Consider the following 22028-nt stretch of genomic DNA (forward strand, 5'->3'; position numbering starts at 1 on the left):
GCTCCCAAAGTATCTTTCTTGCTGATCAAATGTCTCATAGTAGATTACCCACATTCTTGAATATGTGCATTGGATCGAGCAAGTGATTGATCATGAGTCGGGGCCAGTATGGTAACTCGTACCATAGAGATAGTCTCTTCTCCCTGGGGGCAATCCGTCATCACACATCTCCTTCTGCCATGCTTGTGAAGACATCCTCGGTGGCTCTCTTCCCAAAAAGACGTTGCGTAACACATGATTCTCTGGAAGATACACTTGATGACCTTCATAGGTTTGCTTCTTCAATGAGAGCGTCCTACGTGCATTCAGTCTAGGTCCACATGTGACATTGATAGCCGACTTTCGAAAAATCAAAGAAAAAAAAAAACTCATTTCACCCCCCCATTCTCAGTAACCCCCCCGCCATAGCTTATTTCCCCCCCCCCCCCCCCCCCCCCCCCCCCCCCCTCCCCTCCGCCCCTGATCCACCCTCCGTATTCTTACACTCACTCTTACCCTCACCTTTACATTCCCCCTGACATTACCCCTACCACTCTTCCCCCGACCCCCCCTTTGGCCTGCTAATATTCCCTCCCCGACCCCCCTCCCTCTTCCCCACCCGTTCGCCTCACCCTCCATCTGCCTCATTCCCCCCCCCCCCTCGGCGTAATTCCCCCCCCTTGGCCCGCGGATATATTCCTTCACCCCCCCCCCATTGACTTATCTCCCCCCCTCGTCCTCAAGCTCCCATGCAAGACAACAACCCCCCCCTCTCCCTCTCACCCACACATCTCCCATACCCCACAAGAATCACCTCTCCCTCTCTCTCTCTCTCTCTCTCTCTCTCTCTCTCTCTCTCTCTCTCTCTCTCATCCCAAATCCTCACCCCTCCCATTCCCTCACACTCTCCCTCTCACAGCTCCGCGCGGACACACTCTCTCTCTCTCTCTCTCATCCGGGCGCTCAGGCCATGCCAGCTAGGAATCCACTCTCCCTCTCTCCTTCACGGGCAGCACCGCCTCACACACCACACCTACACACCATACACACACACCCACAACCCCCCCCCCCCCCCCCCCTCTCCCCTCTCTCCCATTGCGCTGCGTGCAGCAGCCCGCATCGTACACACACGCACACACCCATTCATTGTGCGTAGCCGTCTGCAATCCACGCACACACCCATACACACCCTCACGGGCAGCGCAGTCCGTAAAACCACACACACACACACACACACACACACACCTATTCTACCCTGCCCCCCCCCCTCCGCCTTACGTAGAAGGGCAGCCGCCGGCCATCCGCCAGAGGAAAAAAAAACAAAAAACTATATATATATATATATAGCCCCCCTTCTCATGCACGTTTTTTCGTGCACATACCTATATAAAACACACACACCCGCCCTCTTGCACGAATACATACACACACACACACACGTATATACGCACCACACCGCAAATATGAAGAAAACGGCTACGACATCAACAAAAAAAAGAAGAAGGATCCAAAGCACGCGCCACCAACAACAAAAAGAGAAAATACACCGAAGGCATGCCCCGGCCGAGTTCAAAAAGAAGTACGCTTGAGACCGACGCACCAGCAGCACGCCATTCGTCGGCAACACGCAACCACAATGCCATCCCATTAATTTATAGGTTATTTTTATCATTATCTTCAGTTTACACCCGAGCCATTGTAAATTTCCATTCTTTGTAAATATCCTCTCTCTAGGTGATGGTCACAAAGGCCCACCTAGAGATTCCCCTCTTTTAATAACCTCCCCAAAACAAAGCAAGGGTCAACCACACCGGGCCCACTACTTGCTTTGTCTCCCGGATTAAGCTTACCCTAACCACACTAGGATTACCATAATCCAAGCAGCCAACACCTATAAATTGGCACTGAGAGGTCACTATCAGGGGGGAGAATTGATGAGGAACCAAGCATTTGTTAGAGTGTGGTAGGAAGGATTGACATTATCACCATCACGGGGAGGGGGCTTGTGTGTTGGGTTTGTCTTGGGAATTGCACCATGCGAAGGGAACCACATCCATCTCTCGACTCCAATGGTCGATGCACACACGTATGCACACTCTTGGTGGTAAGTATTCACAACCATTGAGTCTCCTTAGAGAACGCACCAAGTAGGTTGCACCACCTCCTCGCCCTACCTCTCTACCACTAGGGCATGCCACCTTGTAAATATTGCAGAAATAATTCACCCTTACATCCCCGAGGGTTTTCATCATTTGCAAGTATTCTCTCTCTCTCTCTCTCTCTCTCTCTCTCTCTCTCTCTCTCGGTGTGTAGGCTTGCAGTGTTCATATCATCATGGGTTTTGCGTCCTAGCCGCTCAAAGCTAGGTGGTGTCCCCTGTTCACTTTATCGTGGCAGGCTCGAGGCGCGCCATTCGGCCCCCGGTGTTTTAGAGGCCGTCAGGGTTCGGGGTCCGCTTTGCGTCCGTCATTTGGTGCCCCCACGGAGGAGGGCTTTTCTAAGACCCTTCAGTTTACAATGCTGAAAGTGATGCCCACTATCAATCATGGACAAGTGGCTGAAGGAATTTTCTAACTGGAGGACGGAAGAAGAGGAGACAAAGGAGGCACTAGCCGCCTTCATTGAAGTGCTACTGCCAGGGTGCAGTGTCATCAGCGTTCAAGAGGTAAATTCTCCATCTCGTGTCGCTCGTTCTAACTATAAATCGAAAACATTAGGTGGGAGATTGGTGAAGTGCCATCACTGTTGTCAACCAAGGCACACGGTTGATGAGTGTCAGCAACGAAGGCAGCAGAAGGGCTGAAGTCATCTACATCAACATTCATCGCAAAGAAGTCATCCACGTCAAGGAAGGGAAGCAAACGGTGAGGCCTCTTTTCCCTAAAGAAACTGCAGTCAAAGATATCACTCCAAAGTGGCCTAAAGGGGCTGCTCGAGCCAAAGGAAAAGAGAAGATAGGCTAGCCTGGAAACACATGACCCCGAAGGGAGAGGCATCTAGCCAAGCAAGTGCTTCAAGCTCAGAGAGCCGGGTTGTACCCACTTTGTCAAAGAAGAAGTCATCCGAAACTAAGTGGCGGAAGGTCACCTACCGATTTGCACGACGCATGCGAGTGCTACCAATCCACTTCGACAATCCAGAAGAAGAAGTGGTGAGAAGATTCCAATGTCCTAGAGAAGAGTGGTTCGGCTACTACTCTCGCTATTTTGGGAAGCGAGTAGAGGACCTTTCTCCTCTCCCTGTACAACTTATCCTGAAGAAGCTCTCTACCACAGGAGAGACCCAGTGGGCTGGAGACGAGCTGCAGCTGAATGGAGTAGAATTCATGCAACATGCCGATTACGAAAATTACCTACAATTGCTGTTGGCCAAAAGGCTGGGATTGGTCAGACGCGTAGCCATCACCCCGTATGTGCTGAGCAACGAAGGAAAGGTAGAGCCCATGAAAGGGGACGACCTCTTGTGGATGTGCCGACTCATCAACTTTGGCACGGTAAGAGTATAAGTAAGTATTCCACCCTCTGTGAATGATGGAAAATGGGCCGACGACATTCCCGTTCAGATTCCTGCAACATATGCATGTGAGTATCTATGTAGATAGGAAAGTCTTCTACCAACAGAAGATCGTTTACCTATTCGGTGCGGCGGTACTAGGAGAAATCCTCAATTCCCCGAACCCTATCATTCTCCCCATACTAGATTACTATCATTCCTTTAATGTCTCTATTTTTATCTTGTTTTAACCTATCCATCCACCCCTGTAAAGAGCCGCTATGAGCCGCTGTTGTTGATGGTTTTAAAAAAAAAAGAGAGAAAAAGAAAAAGGTTTGTAATTTCCCGAGTCACCACCATGGCAAGTGTTTCTTTCCCCACGTTCAGTGGAAAGAAGGGAGAGGATCTCACCACCGGCTTTTTGGATGATTTCGACATTGCTTGTGTCGTCTTCAACAAAGATGACGACGCTTCACGACTTAGAATTTTTCCTCTACTGATGAAAGTAGAGGCCAAGTCCTGATATAATGCATTGCCCCAGGCTACCAAGAATGCATGGGATGTGTTAAGGGCTGCTTTTGTAAAGAGGTTTGGTTGGCACAACCTCGGAGAAGCTATGGAAGCTACTGACAGAATTAAAGCAGGGAGGCTTGCTGGAGTATGCCACCTACGAGTCAAAGTTTGTGGCTTATGGGAGAGATGGGTTGCCACACTGGAGGAGGGCGAAGGAGCGCCTAATTTCCTAAAGAAGGACCGTTTCATTGTTGGACTATGGTCGCCGCTTAGAGAGAAGGTAAAGGGAAGGTTTCCTGCAACATATGAGTTGGCAGTCGAAGTAGCCCGCCTTAAAGACAAGAAGCTGCACATGCAAGCAAGAGTAAACGAGTCAGAGGAAACAAGCTCCGCCCGACCAACCCCAGTGGCTGCAACAGCCAATCATAGAGTCCAACCACAGGAGGCATCAAAAGAACAACAAGACCTGCTGAGTCGCATCACCACCCAATTAGAGAGTTTATTTGTGCATCTGGTGCAGCAAGGGCATGCATCTGGCAGAAACCTAGAACAAGGAAGGGGACAATGAAGACAGAACCCAGAGTACCACTGTTACAATTACGGGGAAGACGGCCATGGAATGTACTATTGCCCACACTTGAGGAGGAAAATTTTCAAAAGAGGGGGGTGACAGAATCAGATCTCTTCGCCAAGAGCAAGACCACCACCACCTAGGCAACCAGAACCAATCCCACCGGTCCAAATCCTGCGACCACCTGTACAACAGCAACCACCACCCCAACCTCTCATTCCGCCACTACCCCCACCACCTACTGTGAACCAAGCGGTGAGTGTTATTAGCTTAGAGGCTAAAGGGAAGGTGAAGGTAGAAGAGTCAGCTCGAGAGAAGCACAAAGGAAAAGCGAAGGTAGAAGAAGTGGATGCTATGGGAGTAAAGCGTGCGAGTCACGAGGAGGCATCTCAAAAAGAAGAAAAGATGAAAGGGAAGGCCGAGTCTAGCAAGGAAGTAGTTAGCCGCGGCGAAAGATAGACATCGTGGACTTCTCACTAGGTGAGGATGCACAACCCTATGACTTAGTTCAGGATGTGTTAATGCAAGGCCCGAAGATAACTTGGCCCCAATTACTCCACCTTGCACCCAGAATGAGGAGGCAATGGACAAAAATGGTAAGTACCAGGAAATCAAGACCACGGATAGCTGGGGCTATCTCTGGGAGGGATCTCGACAACATCCTACCAACCATGGACGCTCACATCAAAGGGCAGCGGATTTTAAACGTCTAAATAGATGGTGGCGCACAAATATGCGTCATGAGTGAAAAGATGATGCACCATCTAGGTCTAGAGGTAAGTAGGCTGGCACCCTGCCGAGCCAAGATGACAAACAATGTAAGAGTAAAATGCGTAGGCATTGTAAATGCGGTAAAAGTAAAAGCATTCAATACAGAAGTGGAGGTAGACATCTTTGTCATGCCACACAAAGGGGAGGGCTACCCCATCATTCTTGGAAGGCCTTAGCTTATGGCTATGGAAGCTAAACAAGACTGGAGCACCGGGATGATCCAGATGAAGGATGCTACAGGGAAGTCCATATTCTATGACATGAGGACTGGAAAGTAGCGCAATATGATCTTGGAAGATTCAGAAGACGAGTCCACCAGTGACTCCTCGTCTACCTCAGGAGAAGACACAACCACCACCGACGGGAGTGACAGTAGCATTGAAGTAATGGGAGTCATTCTTAAAAACCCAGATAGATTAGCCCAACCTTGGCAAACCAAGAGGGATCATCAGGTATGCAGCCATTGGAGGATGCAGGTAAGCTACAAAAAATTCTCTCAAATGAGTTAACCAATGAAGAAAGGAAGGAGTACGTCTCCATGTTAGGTAGCTTCACTACTTTGTTCATTGATGGCTATGATAAGATCATAGGAATTACAGTAGTGCAACACCACATAAAGCTCAAGGAAGGCAGTAAACCCGTAGTACAAAATCTCAGAAGACTTGGAGTAATCCAACAAGAGGCATTGCTTAAAGAAGTAAGAAGTTTGCTACAAGCAGGTTTCATCTACCCTGTCGAAGACTCGGAATGGGTCTCCCCAGTAGTAGTCACACCAAAAAAGAATGGTAAGTGGAGAGTCTGTGTGGATTATAAACCTCTCAATGCAGCCACAAAGAGAGACCACTTTCCCCTCCCATTCCAGGATGAAATACTCAATGAAGTGGCAGGTTGCAAACGCTACACAATATGCGATGGCTACTCAGGATACTTCCACATTACATTGCGGAGGAGGATCACAAGAAGACAACCTTCATCACACCTTGGGGATGTTTTGCCTACAGAGTGATGCCGTTTGGCCTCACTAACGCCCCCGCCACGTTTCAACGCTATGTGACTTTTGTTTTCCAACCCTACTTTGGAACATCAATACGGGTTTTCATAGATGATTTTTGCATCTATAGCTCACGAGCCCTTCATTTAAGCAATGTCTATGATGGCTTAACCAGGCTGCAAACCCTGGGTGGCCAACTCAACGTGGACAAGTGTCACATTGGTGAGAGCAAAGTCACTTTCCTTGGTCATGTAATTTCAGCAAAAGGGATCAAGGCTGACCCTAGCAAGATTCAGGCTCTGGTATCTTTATCATCACCGACCACCGCCAAGCAGCTGGTTTCTTTCCTTTAGAAGGTAAGATACTTAAGCAGGTTCATTCACCTGCTGTAACATTTAATGGCCTAAAATCTTATGTGTAGCGGAAATTAGCATGAACATAGTGAGCATTTCATTAGAGTTGATTCCTAATGAGAATTACAAGAGTGCTTGGGTGGAGAGAGCAACAAAAAGCATAACACCTAGTTAGATAGCATCGACAATACTTTCAAAAGAGAGAAAAATTAAGCTATTGACAACAGTTGAGGACCGGATTTGCATGGAGCCGGTCCCCCCTCCAAAAGGCTTTGTATTATGGTTTCTCCCATCAAGAGAGACATTGTACAATACAATTCTTTGTGTTCCTTCAAGACTAGCTAGTGCAATGAAGATGGAAGCTTCATACACCAAGCAAAACACTTAATCAAACACAACTTGAATTATCCCCGTTCTCAGACCCAAGACCTCACACACCTTCGAAGATGGTGAGAGCTAGCAGGGTATGAGAGTAGATTGAGAGGAAAAAGAAGTATCTTACGAGAAAGAAGTACATCTCCTCACATAATCACTCATATTAGCATAGCTTAGCTTAGTAATTAGCTTGGTAGAGAAGATGAGCATGCATTGAAGCTTGGCTCTTGGTTGGATTTGCATCCACATGCCAAGAGAGTGTTGATGTAGGCTTCTATCTCACAAGCTTGGAGTAGGTGATGAGCTCTCCATTAAAGCTTGGGAGGAGATAGAGTATTTTCCCTTCACACATGGTCAAGTGTGAGAGTGTGTGTGTCACTGCCAAGAAAAAATCAGCCCCCTCTCTCTCTTGGGCGAGCCCTAGCTGCTAAGTTAGTCTGGCTTTTGCCTCATTGGACCTCCCCAGGTCAAGCCAATAGGGATTAAGCAGCATAAGTGATAGCCTTCTGACATGTGTCCCCCTTTCCCCTTTTGTGAGAGCTTTAGATAATTAAATAATTAAACTAAACTCTCATTGGACCCCTTTGCCTCCTGGCCAATAGGAATCAGGCAAGCCATGGGGCTCCTGAATGCTCATTGGACCCCTTGGGAGACTGCCCAATAGTCTTCTAGGACACTTAATTCTTATTGGTTTCTTTTATTAAATGTTTTTAAATTAATTAAACTAGATTTACTCTAGCTTAATTCTCATTGGTCCACTTCAAGGGTCTTCCAATAGGAATTGGGCACACCTTGTGGGCATCTGGCCTAGGGAGCTGACATGTGTCCCTCATTCCCTTTGTGTAAAGGGAGCCTGTGTGTGTGTGTGTGGCTTTCTCTCTCATCCCCTAGCTTTGGGGCTTGCCCCCTCCCATGTAGGGATATGCAAAGACTTTTTAGGGCACACACTAAGCATCCAATTTTCCCTAGGGTTGACCTTTGGACACAACCTTTGAATTTTGGAACCTTAGCATTTTGGAAGTCTTAATGGGCTGAACCTTAGGGTCTTTTTGGCCCATTGTTTCACATAGCTCTTTTGCAGATGGCCCCCCCTTTGGATCCCTATTTTCCCTCCTTTGGATCCCTACTGTGGCCGGTCTGCTAACTTAACCAATATTCTAGCTTTTTCTCCCTTGGCACTTCCCCACATTAAATGATCAGTTTAATATGAGAAAATCATTTAGGAGAATTAGATATTGATTATTATGACATTACCTCTCTCTTGAAATCATAGTCGTCCTCGACTATGGTGTAGAGAAGATAAAGCATATGCATGAGTCCTTTTCTTAGCGGGTAGAGGATCCCTATGTTACCCTACGACATCATTCCATAATGGATGACTAGTCCATTTGGCGCTTGAGAGCCTGAGGCTGCCGCAAGCATGTCTGCACATTAGTCCTATCAATCTTCCATAGTAGAGTGACAAGCTCTACTTGGTGTTCGGGAGACGTCGTCTCCGCAAACTTGATTTAAGCATGCATACTACTTCATTTTTGTGCACAAATAAAGAAAAAGAGAGTCTTATAAGACAAAAATTTTTGTTCATTTTTAACATTTTGTACATTTGCTTACTCTTGGGAAGCATTGTAAGCATTGACAAGGTTTAGGTTATCCTTTAATTGTATGCCTTGCATCCATCTAGCATCTTCAAAAGGATAATTCTTAAACTTAATAAGATATCGTCGGATAGTCTTACCGCCTCTTAATACCTTGTCTTCATGTCGGAGAATGGACTCGGGCTGCAGCACCTCCTCGTGGTCCACGATCTCCGGTGGGTCTTCAATAGTTGGTTCTTGAGGTGGCTCTCCTTTGTAAGGCTTCAAGAGGCTCACATGAAAAGCATTGTGTATGAGCCAATGATTGGGCAACTTAAGTTGATAGGCCATCTCATTGATTGGCCTAAGAATCTGGAAGGGACCATAGTACCTTTTTGCTAGTTTAGCATAGTACTTTTGGTGGCCCGTAGGATTCTTGCCCGTCGTGTGCCTTAATCGAGCCTTGGGAAATTTTAACAAGACCCAATCGTTTTCTTTAAAGGCTTGGGCTCTTCTGTGCTTGTCAGCAGCAGCCTTTTGCCTTTGCTGTGAGATAGAGATAGCATCCTTAATCTTTTGGAAAGATTCTTGTAGGTCTCGGCTATACTCATCTGCAGCGAAGATCTTCCCATGTACCTTAAGTAGCAAGGGACTTTTTGATCTTCCCTCAATTACCTCGAAAGGTGCTTTTCCTGTAGAAGTATGTACAGTGTTATTGTAAGCATACTCTACTAAGGGTAAGTACTTCTCCCATTGGGATCTTTGATCTACTTCCGTTACATAGGCTTTTAGTAGATCGAGAATAGTTAGGTTAGCTATTTCACTTTGGCCATCAGTTTGTGGATGATAGGCCGAAGAGAAGTTTAGCCTTGTTCCTAAATTCTCAAAGAGACCCTTCCAGAAATTACTGGTCATTCTAGGATCTCTATCCGACACTATGGACATTGGCAAGCCATGGTACTTGAAAATTTGCGAAATGAAGAGGGTTGCCATTTGATGGGCTTTGATAGTCTTTTTGACAGGTATAAAATGAGCTTGTTTACTGAACCTGTCTATTATCGTCCATATTCCCGTATTCCCATGGATAGACTTAGGCAATCCAAAGATAAAATCCATGGATATGCTCTCCCATGGTGAATTAGGGATTGGCAAGGGTTGAAGCAATCCAAGTTGCTTCCCTCTATCAAATTTTGTCTTTTGACATACCACACATTTGGAAACATACTCATGTATGTTCACTTTCATGGTAGGCCAATAGAAATATGTTTCAATTCCCTTTAGGGTAGACTGAATCCCTCTATGCCCCGCATATGGGGGAGCATGAGATTCATACATTACTTTCTCACGTAGTGAGTTAGTAACGCATAGTCTATTGCCATAGAGAAGATAACCATCTTGTAAAGTAAATGGTTCTTCTTTCTTCCCTAATGCAAGGGCTGAAATCACATCTCTAAAATCGGGATCAATAGCATACTCATCTATCATTGAAGATAGATCATTGTGAGTTGCTATGGAAACCGCATTCACTCTCGGTCGTCTTGAGAGTGCATCGGCTACTTGATTATGCTTGCCAGCAATGTGAGCAATATGAAAATGAAATTGCGAAAGGAAATTTGTCCACCTCATTTGTTTGTCGGAGAGCTTGGTCTGCGTCATGAAGTACTTAAGACTTTGGTGATCCGTTCGCAGAATGAAAGGAGTCCCCAATAAATAGTGCTTCCACGAGTCTAAGGCATGTAGAACTGCAAGGAGTTCTTTTTCGTATATGCCTAGAGCTTGCTCAACAGGGTCGAGCCTTCGACTCTCATAGCCTATGGCGTGCCCTTCTTGGAGCAAAACAGCCCCAAGGCAATCACCACAAGCATCACATTGGACCTCAAATGGTTTTGAGAGATCCGGTAGTGTAAGCACAGGTTGAGAGATAAGCTTTTCTTTAAGCTTTTCGAAAGCATTGTTCTCCTTAGCAGACCACGTATACCTAACATTTTTCTTTGTTAGGTCATGTAATGGGCCCGTAATTTGTGAGAAATTTTCTATGAAGCGTCTATAGTATGCACACATACCTATAAAGCTTCTTAGTTCATGAAGATTCCTTGGTTTAGGCCATCCTTTTATTACCTCTAACTTGGATGGATCCATTTGGATTCCATCTTGAGAGATAATGTGACCTAAATATTGAATCTCTTGCAAGAAAAATTCACTTTTCTTTCGATTAACATAAAGTTTATTCTCTCTTAAAACTTGAAATATTACCTGGAGGTGTTGCTTATGTTCCTCTAATGAATTAGAGTAGATGATAATATCATCAAAGAACACTCCAGTGAAGGTTCGATGAGGTCTGAACAGCTTCTCCATCAAGCGGTTAAATGTGGCTGGTGCATTAGTCAAGCCAAAAGGCATGACAATGTATTCGTAAAGACCAAATGTAGTACGAAATGCGGTCTTTACAATGTCTTGATCAACTATCCTTATTTGATGATAGCCACTTTTTAGGTCAATCCTACTGAAGTAGATCGATCCTTGTAGCTTATCAAATAGGTCTTCTACCCGTGGAACGGGAAACCTATTCTTGATAGTGATCCTATTTAGTGCTCTATAGTCGACACACATACGATATGTGCCGTCTTTCTTTTGCACTAATAGCACAGGTGAGCAAAATGGAGATGAGCTAGGCCTAACCATGCCCTTCTCAATTAACTCATGCACTTGCCGCATAATCTCCTCTTGTTGAGCTTGAGAAACTCTATAAGGAGGTTTGTTAGGCGGTGAACTTCTTGGAAGAAGTTCAATTGCATGGTCGTCATTACCTCGTTTAGGAGGTAGCTCACAAGGGATGTCGTCAATAAAGACATCTTGAAACCCCTTGAGAAAATTGGATAACTCTAATTCTTTTTGGTTGCTTTTATTTCCTTTTGCTAAAGCATTAGGTTCATTTTGAGAATCTTTAACAAAAATCATGTACACGGAAATAGAGCTCTTTATTGACTTGTTGAAAGCTGGTGTATGTACAACGGGGATGGTGTTACCCATCTCCCTAGCATCTATATACATGTCCTTTTCCCTGAACTTAAAGGAGATTCTCCTTTCAGGAAATTTAACATGGGCAGCCAGACGGTCAAACCATGGTGCCCCTAGGATTACATCCTCATGCTTGAGAGGAGAGATAAAGAAATCCTCTTTGTCCACATAGCCTTGGACATGAAGCCTCAATTTCCCGATTAAGGGAGTGACTGAAGCTTCTTGCCCCTTGAAGGCACTGTCTGCGGGTAGGATATCTCCCATCTCGTAGGATTGTATGCCTAGCTTGGTGGCTAACTCCATAGATATAAAATTGTGAGTAGAACCAGGGTCAAAGAGAATAAAAGCATCATGTTCTCTTACCTTTCCCCAAGCATGGCATAGAGGAGATCCTTTGTGGTGAGTTTGGTGAATCTCCTCCTCTTGGATTTCAACCAAAGAAGCTCTAGGAGGATCTTGGCGGTTGTTCTTTTGGGGACAAGCGCGGTACGCATGCCCTTGTTCGCCGCACTTGAAACACCGGTTATCTTTACGATAACGCTCAAGCTCTTCAGGAGAGAGTTTATTCTTTCCTTTGTAAACTCCCTTCTCTTTAGCTTTGTTGGAATTGCCCTTAGGAGACTTTTGGACATTGTCCTTCCCCTTAGGCTCATTGGTACCTTTGTTTTCCGGGGGCTTATTATTTCTTTTACCCCTCGTTTGGAAATTGATTCGCGAGGCCACCATAGTATGGTGTATTACCGCCGATATGGTACGTGGCCTTTGGGAGTTGACATACTCCGCCATTTCTTCGGTTAAGCCCGCACAAAATTGTTGCTTTTGCTCTCCAAAATCCAACTTTTTGAAGACAGTGGCTTTGAGTTGTAGGTCCCAAAACTTGTCTACATATTTGTGGATGGATTCATTGGGAGAGAGCTTTAAGCTTCGCCATTCGGTGAGTACTTTGTCTTTGGCATCGGTGGCCAAAAACTGCTTCATAATGGAAGCTCTTAAAACCTTCCATGTTCGTGGAGCTTCACCGTTGGCTCGTAGGCTAGACCACCATTGTCTGGCGGACTTTTGAAAGTGCATAGCTACATGGCGTAGCTTAGAGGACTCCGTGAAGCCCTCATCTCCAAACGCTGCATCGAATTGCTGGATAAAGGCCAAAACTTTGTCTGTAGCACCGAAGGTGCCATCATAGGTAAGGAAAGAGATGCTCTTCCCTCCCTCTTTGAATTTCTTCAGCTTGGACGACCTCTTCCATGCGGCATAGGATTTCCTATGGCCTCTTCTTTTTGATGGTTCAAAAGTTCCACCATCACTTTCTTCAGAAGATGAAGAATTTGAAGAAGGTGGAGAAGAGGGTGACCTCTTTCTCGCCTTTTTCTTGTCTTGATCTTTGTCGTCTTCACCATAGCTTTCATAAGAGGAAGAGGATAAAGAAGATGGAGAAGAGGGTGTCCTCTTTCTCGCCTTTTTCTTCTCTTGCTTTTTATCATCCCTCTTTGAATTATGGCGTGGAGAAGAGTGTGATGGTCTTCTCCGCTTTGGTGGTGATGGAGAGCGTTTAGCCCGCCGTCTTCGTGGAGCCATCTCCGCCGAGGTGGCGGGAGACTCGCCTCTTTCTCGTTCCTTCGGTGGAGGCTCTTGAGTTCTCCTTTGGGAAGGAGATGCATCATCAAGAAGTAAGTTCTTGAGCCCTTCATATGGATTCTCTTCTTCTTCCCGAATCGGAGAGAGACCTCTTTTGGTAGTCTCACAAGGAGGCTTCCTAGGTGTTCTCTCGTCATGGTGATGAGCTTGGAGAATCCCGTGAGCACGGAGCTGCCGTTGCACTTCACTTTGGAGAGATGGATTGCCCATGGCTTGTTGAAGCCTAGAAACAAGATAATTAACAAGCATTGAAGCATCATTAGTAGCTTGTTCATGAGCAAAATCAAAGTTATCAACATTAATTTCACTCTCTTTAATATTGTCAGCCATTCTAACAACTTTTAGGTGTAAACTTTTTAGGTGTACTTTGGCACTTCAAGCCCTAGTTGCTACTCCTCTTTACCCCTTTAGAAAAAGCACTCAAGCTACTGTACCCGCGGCTCGAATACCATTAATTGCAAGGAATAGAAGAGAGGGTCTTTCGACACCAAAACAGCACCGGCTCCTGTCAAGCTTCTAATAGCTCAATAGTGGTTAAGCCGTAGGCAAGCCCCGTAGGACTCCACTATTAAGACCATAGCTCTTGACGGTGATGCCCCGTTAACTGCACAAAGGCAGGCGCACTGCAAGGCTGAAAAATCCCTATTCTACTTACTCACAGGCAATTAATAATACCAACCATTTGTAGCTAGCTTGAGGACCTCCCTTCTTGAGCAAGAAAAGAGAAACCTTGAGCTCTGATACCAATGTAACATTTAATGGCCTAAAATCTTATGTGTAGCGGAAATTAGCATGAACATAGTGAGCATTTCATTAGAGTTGATTCCTAATGAGAATTACAAGAGTGCTTGGGTGGAGAGAGCAACAAAAAGCATAACACCTAGCTAGATAGCATCGACAATACTTTCAAAAGAGAGAAAAATTAAGCTATTGACAACAGTTGAGGACCGGATTTGCATGGAGCCGGTCCCCCCTCCAAAAGGCTTTGTATTATGGTTTCTCCCATCAAGAGAGACATTGTACAATACAATTCTTTGTGTTCCTTCAAGACTAGCTAGTGCAATGAAGATGGAAGCTTCATACACCCAGCCAAACACTTAATCAAACACAACTTGAATTATCCCCGTTCTCAGACCCAAGACCTCACACACCTTCGAAGATGGTGAGAGCTAGCAGGGTATGAGAGTAGATTGAGAGGAAAAAGAAGTATCTTACGAGAAAGAAGTACATCTCCTCACATAATCACTCATATTAGCATAGCTTAGCTTAGTAATTAGCTTGGTAGAGAAGATGAGCATGCATTGAAGCTTGGCTCTTGGTTGGATTTGCATCCACATGCCAAGAGAGTGTTGATGTAGGCTTCTATCTCACAAGCTTGGAGTAGGTGATGAGCTCTCCATTAAAGCTTGGGAGGAGATAGAGTATTTTCCCTTCACACATGGTCAAGTGTGAGAGTGTGTGTGTCAATGCCAAGCAAAAATCAGCCCCCTCTCTCTCTTGGGCGAGCCCTAGCTGCTAAGTTAGTCTGGCTTTTGCCTCATTGGACCTCCCCAGGTCAAGCCAATAGGGATTAAGCAGCATAAGTGATAGCCTTCTGACATGTGTCCCCCTTTCCCCTTTTGTGAGAGCTTTAGATAATTAAATAATTAAACTAAACTCTCATTGGACCCCTTTGCCTCCTGGCCAATAGGAATCAGGCAAGCCATGGGGCTCCTGAATGCTCATTGGACCCCTTGGGAGACTGCCCAATAGTCTTCTAGGACACTTAATTCTTATTGGTTTCTTTTATTAAATGTTTTTAAATTAATTAAACTAGATTTACTCTAGCTTAATTCTCATTGGTCCACTTCAAGGGTCTTCCAATAGGAATTGGGCACACCTTGTGGGCATCTGGCCTAGGGAGCTGACATGTGTCCCTCATTCCCTTTGTGTAAAGGGAGCCTGTGTGTGTGTGTGTGGCTTTCTCTCTCATCCCCTAGCTTTGGGGCTTGCCCCCTCCCATGTAGGGATATGCAAAGACTTTTTAGGGCACACACTAAGCATCCAATTTTCCCTAGGGTTGACCTTTGGACACAACCTTTGAATTTTGGAACCTTAGCATTTTGGAAGTCTTAATGGGCTGAACCTTAGGGTCTTTTTGGCCCATTGTTTCACATAGCTCTTTTGCAGATGGCCCCCCCTTTGGATCCCTATTTTCCCTCCTTTGGATCCCTACTGTGGCCGGTCTGCTAACTTAACCAATATTCTAGCTTTTTCTCCCTTGGCACTTCCCCACATTAAATGATCAGTTTAATATGAGAAAATCATTTAGGAGAATTAGATATTGATTATTATGACACCTGCTATCTCAAGTGGTCCTTCCCCTACAACAACTCACCCAGAGGGATGTTTTCTCATGGAGTGAAGAGAATGAGCAGCAGTTTACTGAGGTAAAGCAAGTCCTAGCTAAGCTTCCCACTATTTCACCTCCTAAGTGGGACGAGCCATTTTATGTAAACCCTAGTGTGGGAAATGATACACTAGGAGTAGTGCTAATGCAAAAGGATCCCAAAACTTCTTTCATGCGCCCTATTTACTTCTCTAGTCGAGTCATGACCCCATCAGAAAAAGGATTCACCGAAGTAGAACACATGGTTCTGGCACTAATGTTTGCTACCACAAAGTTCCACTCCTATCTCTTGCCTAGACCATTTGTAATCCTGACAATGGAAGAGGTTTTCCCATATGTAATGCGACACATGGATGTCTCATCTAGGATCTCAAAGTGGTTAATTAGACTACAAGAGTTTGACTACACCATGCAAGTAGAAAACTCCACCAGGGCTAGTTTAGCAGGAATTCTCACTCATCGCCATTATGAGAAGAAGCTGAAGGTCAACACGGAAGCAAAGGAAGGAACACCAGATAAAGAAAGTCCTAAGCTAGAGAGATCTCACTCTCTTTCCTTTGATGGAGCATACAAGAGAACAATGGATCAGTCTGCAGTAGGCATGGTCATTTTCAATGAACAGCAAGAAAGAGTATTCTCCATGGGGCAGTTATTACACTCCCACTCCAACAATGAAGCAGAATATGCAGCCCTAATCCTTGGGTTGGAACAATGTATTTCACAAAGGATTCAGTGCTTGAATGTGTTCGGCAACGCTTTGCTTTTGATAAGGCAGATAAATGGCACCTAGGAGTGCAAAAATCAAGTTTGACTTGGTCAACTTCTCCAAGTTAAAGACCTTCTGAAGAAGTTTGAAGCAGTGAAGCTCTTCCATGTCCCCAGAGCAGAAAATCAAAAGGCAGATGCACTAGCTAAAGAAAGAATACAAGATGTTCCCGTAGGAGCAATCAAATTAAAACTACCCCTTTTCCAAGGTAGTGATGCTATGCCTGATATCACCAGCTTCCTAGATACAGGAAAATGTCCAGCAGGACACACCAAAGGCCAAAAACAATGGCTGGTAAGGAAGGCTACTAGGTACCGCCTTATAGACGACCACTTGTATTGTAAGGGCAAAGATCAAATTCTCAGGCGGGTGCCAACCTCCAATGAAATCACAGAGGTAATTTCAAGTTGCGATGACGGCGTCTACGGCGGTCATTTTGCTGTAGATATCACCAGTAGGAAGATTCTGCAGGAATGATACTTTTGGCCTAGTTTGAATAGAGATGTACACCATTGGTGTAAAACATGTAAGGCTTGTCAAGTGGCCAGTGATCGCACATTAACCTACGAGCCACAAACCCCTATCATTTCATATGGTCCTTTTGAGAAATAGGGAATAGATGCAATCGGTCCCTTACCAAGGGTCCAATCAAGTAAACTGTACATCATAGTGGGTGTAGACTACATGACGCGATGGGCAGAAGCAACGGCCACCACCCACATTACAGCCCAAGAGGTGGAAAAGTTCATTTTTGAGCATATCGTTTGCCGTTTCGGCACTCCTCTTGAGATAATATCAGATAGAGGACCAGGATTCAGAGGTGATTTGGTGGGAGAACTGATGAAGAAGTTAGGCATCACACGCCGGCATTCCACACCATACTACCCACAATGCAATGGTCTGGTAGAGAAGGTAAATGGAATGATTTGCAAAATCATCACAAAACAGGTGAACAACCACATAGGAGACTGGGATAAACATCTCATGGCAGCTCTTTGGGCCTACAGAACAACGTTCCGAACATCACTAGGTTTCACTCCTTTCCATCTAGTTTATGGGAAGGAGGCAATTCTACCCATTGAGGTACAAATAGCCAGCTTACGAGTCTTGGCTAGCCAGACACACCGTCCAATTGTAAACCTCCGAAACCACATCTTGGATCTAGAGAGACTCCAACTAGATAGGGAAGAACCAATCAATCACTATGCAGCATAGGTAGAATGACGCCGACTCACTTTCAATCAAGGGCTAAAAGAGAAAGGACCGGAAAAAGGCATGTTAGTACTGCGATACGACAACAGATTTGACACTAGGAAGGATAAGAAATTTCAACCCAGATGGGAAGGGCAATTCATCATCAAGAAGCGCTACGACAACGGCAGCTATAAGCTGATGGAAGCAGATGGGAGAATTCACAAGACCAGAGTCAATGGATAGAGACTGAAAAGGTATTTTCTTAGGTTTGACCTAGAATTCGTGCTAAAAATTCCAGAAGAGGGAGAACCCTCTAACTCTACAGCTGAAGAAGTAGAAGAAGGGCTAGAAGCATAAATGCCTCTAGCCAAAAGGAAGAGGGCTAATGATAGCCGACTTTTGGAAAATCAAAGAAAAAAAAAACTCATTTCACCCCCCCATTCTGAGTAACCCCCCCGCCATAGCTTATTCCCCCCCCCTGCCCCACGGGCATCGGATAAAACTCTCTCTCTCTCTCTCTCTCTCTCTCTCTCTCTCTCTCTCTCTCTCTCTCTCTCTCTCTCTCTCTCTCTCTCTCTCTCTCTCTCTCTCTCTCCCATTTTCCCTACATACCCCTTCCCTAATATCTCTCTCTCCCAATTTACCCTCCCCGGCCAGGCAGAAGCTCTGAAAAAATTCCCCGACCCCTCTCTCGTGCTCCCTCTGTGTGAGCCGCATGGAAACCCTCCCCCCCCCCCCCCCCCGAACCACCCTCTGTATTCTTACACTCACTCTTACCCTCACCTTTACATTCCCCCTCACATTACCCCTACCACTCTTCCCCCACCCCCCCTTTGGCCCGCTAATATTCCCTCCCCGACCCCCCTTCCCTCTTCCCCACCCGCTCGCCTCATCCTCCATCGGCCTCATCCCCCCCCCCCCCCTCGGCCTCATTCCCCCCCCCCTTGGCCCGCGGATATATTCCTTCATTCCCCCCCCATTGACTTATCTCCCCCCCTCGTCCTCAAGCTCCCATGCAAGACAACAACCCCCCCCCCCCCCCCCCCCCCCCCCCCCTCTCCCTCTCACCCACACATCTCCCATACCCCACAAGCATCACCTCTCTCTCTCTCTCTCTCTCTCTCTCTCTCTCTCTCTCTCTCATCCCAAATCCTCACCCCTCCCATTCCCTCACACTCTCCCTCTCACAGCTCTCCGCGCAGACACTCTCTCTGTCTCTCATCCAGGCGCTCAGGCCACGCCAGCTAGGAATCCACTCTCCCTCTCTCCCTCACGGGCAGAACCGCCTCACACACCACACCTACACACCATACACACACACCCACAACCACCCCCCCCCTCTCCCCTCTCCCCCATTGCGCTGTGCGCAGCAGCCCGCATCATACACACACGCACACACCCATTCACTGTGCGCAGCCGTTCGCAATCCACGCACACATCCATACACGCCCTCACGGGCAGCGCAGTCCGTAAAACCACACACACACACACACACACACCCTATTCTACCCCTCCCCCCCCCCCCAATCCGCCTTGCGCAGAAGGGTAGACGCCGGCCATCCGCCAGAAAAAAAAAACAAAAAACTATATATACATTATATATATATATATATATATATATATATATATATAGCCCCCCTTTCCACGCACGTTTTTGCGCACACATACCTATATAAAACACACACACCCGCCCTCATGCACGAATACACACACACACACACACACACACACACACACACACACACACACACACACACACACACACACACACGCATATACGCACCACACCACAAATACGAAGAAAACGGCTACGACATCAACAAACAAAAGAAGAAGGATCCAAAGCACGCGCCGCCAACAACAAAAAGAGAAAATGCACCGAAGGCATGCCCCGGCCGACTCCGAAAAGAAGTACGCTCGACATCGACGCACCAGCAGCATGCCATTCACCGGCAACACGCAACCACGACGCCATCCCAGTAATTTATAGGTTATTTTTATCATTATCTTCAGTTTATACCCGAGCCATTGTAAATTTCCATTCTTTGTAAATATCCTCTCTCTAGGTGATGGTCACAAAGGCCCACGTAGAGATTCCCCTCTTTTAATAACCTCCCCAAAACAAAGCAAGGGTCAACCACACCGGGCCCACCACTTGCTTTGTCTCCCCGATTAAGCTTACCCTAACCACACTGGGATTACCATAATCCAAGCAGCCAACACCTATAAATTGGCACTGAGAGGTCACTATCGGGGGGGGGGGGGGGACAATTCATGAGGAACCAAGCATTTTGTAGAGTGTGGTAGGAAGGATTGACATTATCACCATCACGGGGAGGGAGCTTGTGTGTTGGGTTTCCCTTGGGACTTGCACCATGCGAAGGGAACCACATCCATCTCTCAACGCCAATGGTCAATGCACACACGTATGCACGCTCTTGGTGGTAAGTATTCACAACCATTGAGTCGCCTTAGAGAACGCACCAAGTAGGTTGCACCACCTCCTCCCCCTACCTCTCTACCACTACGGCATGCCACCTTGTAAATATTCCAGAAATAATTCACCCTCACACCCCCGAGGGTTTTCATCATTTGCAAGTATTCTCTCTCTCTCTCTCTCTCTCTCTCTCTCTCTCTCTCTCTCTCTCTCTCTCTCTCTCTCTCTCTCTCTCTCTCTCTCTCTCTCTCTCTCTCTCTCTCTCTCTCTCGGTGTGTAGGCTTGCGGTGTTCATATCATCGTGGGTTTTGCGTCCTAGCCGCTCAAAGATAGGTGGTGCCCCCTGTTCACTTTACCGTGGCAGGCTCGAGGCACACCATTTGGCCCCCGGCGTTTTAGAGGCCATCGAGGTTCGGGGTCCATTTTGCGTCCGTCAACACATGCTCTGTATCCGCTTGTTTGAAGCCCTGCATGTATACACATGATAATAGATCAGCTTGAGAAAAACCAAGATTTACAGTGTCTAAGTGAGGAGTTTAAATAGATCACCTGAGCATTCTGTTAGTCCGGGATAGTCATGCATGGTCCACATTAGAATGCCTCTGATCAAAGCATTTTGTCGACCTGTGTGTCGGCTCATATCCACCACCTCTATGCCAATCCACAATTGTTGTAGCTCTTCCAATAGTGGACGAAGATACACATCCATATTCTTCACTTCATATCGCCCTGGCACAATCAAGCTTAGCCATAGGTGCCACTTCTTCGTAGTCAACCACGGGGGAATGTTGTAGTTGACAATGACAACAGGCCATACACTGTAAGATGTTGATCTTTGACCAAATGGATTTACGCCATCCATAGCCAGGCCTAAGCGCAAATTTCGAGCTTCCCTGGCAAAATTCGACCATGTTCCATCTATATGTTTCTAGGCTTCACAATCTACAGGAATCCGTAGCGCACCATCCGAAGATTTATTCTCCTCATGCCATGATGCTAGGGCGGCCATGGACTTACATTCGAAGAAATGCTTGATGCGAGAAAGCAGAGAAAAATGTCGCAAAACCTTTTGCGGAATTTTGTTCCGTGGAGATCTACTCGATAAGGCTTTCGGAATCACATTTCGGACACTTCTCCATGTCTATGTATTCCCCTCTGAAAAGAATATAGTCATTAGGACAAGCGTGGATCAAATTGTAATCCATCCCCAAGTTTCGCAAAATCTTTCTTGCTTCCTCTTGGGAATCTGGCATCACATTATCAGTTGGTAGTATGTGCTCTTTGAGCAATCTACACAACATAAAAATATGGTACAATTGTGTAAAAATCTATCAGATCATTATACATTTAGAGTTTTATTAATTAAAGTAAACTAATTGTAATAGATCACCTGAAAAGCGTTGTGACGCTAGTGTCACTCCATCCAAACTTTGTCTGCATGTTGAGAAGAACAAGGAGTGCTTTCAATCTAGACACACGTGCTCCATTATACAATGGTGTATCAGTTTCACTTTTCATATCATCATAGATAAGCCTTTCTGAATCCATGATCGTCTTGATCATTTCATCAATCTTGGGCTCAAACATTGCCTCGTTGGGAATGTGGTCTGCATGATCATCCCTCGAGCTGTCAGAGGCTACATCTTGTGGCCTCACATATGCTGCTTGACTAAAGCGCCTGCGAACACGTCTATTGGGTTGCAAGATTGCTACCTGTTGGCCAGCGTCAGAGTCCGACGAGTTATAATTGGCAACAACCTGATCTATAATAGATGGATCGAACTCGCCAAATTCGTGAACGTGCTGCAAAGAAACGCGTTTTGTCCGTCGCACAGCATGCTTGCAATGATTACAAGGACATAAGATCCTCGTTGAGAGATAGGTGTTCCGGTTGGATGGCCCCACATCCTCGTCACTACTCATAATAAGGGTAAAAATCTTATAACTTGGACAACAAATTTAATCTTCTA

The sequence above is a fragment of the Adiantum capillus-veneris genome, chromosome 5 (genome assembly GCF_014529385.1).
Source record: "Adiantum capillus-veneris isolate H3 chromosome 5, ASM1452938v2, whole genome shotgun sequence".
Lineage (NCBI taxonomy): Eukaryota > Viridiplantae > Streptophyta > Polypodiopsida > Polypodiales > Pteridaceae > Adiantum > Adiantum capillus-veneris.